We start from the raw sequence: 3,040 nt of genomic DNA, 5'->3' as shown, positions 1-3,040 counted from the left end.
TTTTTTTGTTGTCGTTTTTAGTTGGTGTTTACTTTCATTTTCTGCTTCGTTTTTACCGACTGTCTTATTCTTCTGCCGGGTTCGTTTGTTTGCCGTCGCTGGTTTCTGTGGATCACTTCATTACAACAACATCCATCGTGGATTGTGTTTTTATTTTATTGTCACAGTTTTATTTCTACTTTGGTTTCTACAGATGAGACCGTTTTTATGCACAAAGACAACGAAGCTGCTGCTGCTGGAAAACCAGAACAAGTTCAGAGAATCAGGCCTCCGAGCTCCTCCCCCATCCTCCCTCTTTATCCCTCATCCTCACCTTCAACCTTACATCCTCCATCCTCACCCTTCATCCCCCATCCTCACCCTTTTCACTCCTTCCTCACCCTTTATCCTCCATCCTCCTCCTTTAGCCTTCCCCCTCCATCCTCTCCCTTTTTACTTCTTCCTCACCCTTTATCCTACATCCCCACGACTCATCCTCCCCATCCTCACCACCCATCCTCACCCCTCCATCCTTCCCCCATTCTCTCTATCATCCCCCTCCATCCTAACCCTTAATCCTCGATCCTCCCCCTTTTTACCCCATCCTCCCCCTTTTTACTCCATCCTCATCCCTTTATCCTCCATCCTCACCACCCATCCTCCTGTATCCTCACCCCTCCATCCTTCCCTAATCTTCTCTCTCGTCCCCCTCCATTCTCACCTTTTATCCTCCATCCTCCCCCTTTTTACTTCTTCCTCACCCTTTATCTTACATCCTCACCACCCATCCTCACCCCTCTAACCTCACCCCTCCATCCTTCCCTCATTCTCTCTATCATCCCCCTCTATCCTAACCCTTAATCCTCCATCCTCCCCCTTTTTACTCCATCCTCCCCCTTTTTACTCCATCCTCATCCCTTTATCCTCCCCCCTCCATCCTCCCCTCTCCTCCCCCTCCGCCCTCTGTGCCGCTGCATCTCCAGCTCTGCTATATTTAGTGCTGACAGAGGCCCAGAATAGCAGCGAAGGGGGGAGACGTGTCTTCGGTAAAAAATGAGGAGGCATCGAGCGGCGCTTTAAATAGATCCGTGACGCCTCGCGCGGCTTGAGGCCGTCGCCATGGGAACAGCGGGAGGCCGATGCTTCATTTATCACAGTATCACACATGGTGTAGCTGCACAAGATGGTTTCCAGCCCGAACGGAGCAGCGGCGGCTCGGAAGCGACACAAACGCGGCGCAGTTACCTTCTATGGCGTGCAGGTGCGTACAGGTGAGGTATCCCACAACCCTCTGCTCCTGGTGGGAGGTTCCCACGTGGACCTGCAGAGACAAACAGAGGTTTTAATGACAGCCAATCAGAGCGTTTACCAGCTCATAGTTATGGTATCATATGCACAAAGATTCTTTGGTTCTACCTTCATACTACAGAGGAGGGTCCAGATTTATCACTTTAATGGACTTTTTCCATCTTTTCTGAGCCTCAGAACTTCGTCAGTCCAGCAGATAGACACATGACATTTAGGAGGAAGAACACATCTGAGTTCTGCTAGAACCTGACACCAGATCAGTTTTACATCCGTCCAGGTTTGAGCATCAATATTATGGGATGCTTCATAGTTTGAACAGCAAACAAAAGTGCAGAATCAATCTTTGGTATCCGTCCTTTACCTTCTACCTTTACAAGCCTAGAAGCATCCCCACATCATGATGCTGCCGCCGCCATGCTTCGGTGGGGGTGTCATGTTTCAGCCCTAAAACGGTCACGTGTTCATCAACACATCTGGGTTCTGGTAGAACCTGACACCAGATCAGGTGTCTCAGTCTGAACACTGGATCTGGTTTTAGGTTTCATTTTCTCTATAACCAACCCTGACTAAGACAAATTTAAGCCATTGTGGACGATTTGTAGGTGGTGCCGGTGAACTTCTGGACAATTGGAGTCACTTTGAACAATTTTGGAGCAGTTTAGAATCACTCTCTGCAATTTCTAAATCATTTTTAAGTCATTGTGGACAAATCTAAAGCCATGTTGGAAGATGTGTTGAGTCATCGTGAGCTGGACTTTTAAAATTAGATTCATCTTCAACATTTTATGTGGCATTTTAACACATTTTGGACACATTTAAAGTAGCTTAGGACAATTTCTGAGTAATTTTTGACCATTTCTGAGCACAGTTTTTTTTTTCTATAACCAAATTTGAGCATCAATTTCACGGGATGTATCGTAGCGTAGCAGTTTAATGTTTATGACATGAACGCATAGTGTTTTATGTGAGCAAAAAGTATTTAAAAATGGTCCCAAATAACAAATAAATTCTCCGAAATGACTCATAGTTTGACCAAAAGGAAATAAACCCATTGAAATTTCATCAAAATTGGCCAGAATGCCAAATTTGAGCAGCAAAATTGGACCAAAATGACCTAAAATGATTCAAAATGACAACTTTCATGATATCGAGGAACCTCACTTTCACCACATTTATAACAATAATTTCCACATTCAGATGCTTCTACAGCAGAAACAACGTCACAGTCACAGACAATCGTCTTTGTCTCGCAATCATCAGATCTTTTTTCATAATTACGACTCACAGAACAGGCCGTAATTATCCCACATTGCCTCTAATTGACGTCTTTGCTGATTTTTTTTTCTATAAAACGTGTTACAGTTTCATAGCAGCAGCTGGTTAATCAGCCAGAGAGGAAGCTTCATCATACGTTGCTGCTGGAACACTTTCTGAAACAAACAGTGTTTTCTCGTGCTGTTTGCCCGCGGGCCTGTCAGACGTTATTAACAGCAGATTTCACTCCGTATTTGGTTCACAGTTGGCCGGGCGGCGCTTTAATATGAGCAAATATAACAAACTGCACAAAGATTTAGTCTGTTTAGGCATAAAACACCCAAAAACAGCACAGCGTCCAGCTACATCTGCAACACGAGCAAAGGAAGTCGGAGCTGCAGGTTCTGATGCTGTTTTCTGTCGACGTTTTCCATCAAAGCAGCTCCAGAACACACTGATCGAAAAGAGGAGGAAAAAAAGGGCAGAATATGGGCTCTTT

The sequence above is a fragment of the Stegastes partitus genome, unplaced genomic scaffold (assembly GCF_000690725.1).
Source record: "Stegastes partitus isolate 25-593 unplaced genomic scaffold, Stegastes_partitus-1.0.2 Scaffold2186, whole genome shotgun sequence".
Lineage (NCBI taxonomy): Eukaryota > Metazoa > Chordata > Actinopteri > Pomacentridae > Stegastes > Stegastes partitus.
Note: the sequence above shows the minus strand (reverse complement) of the source record.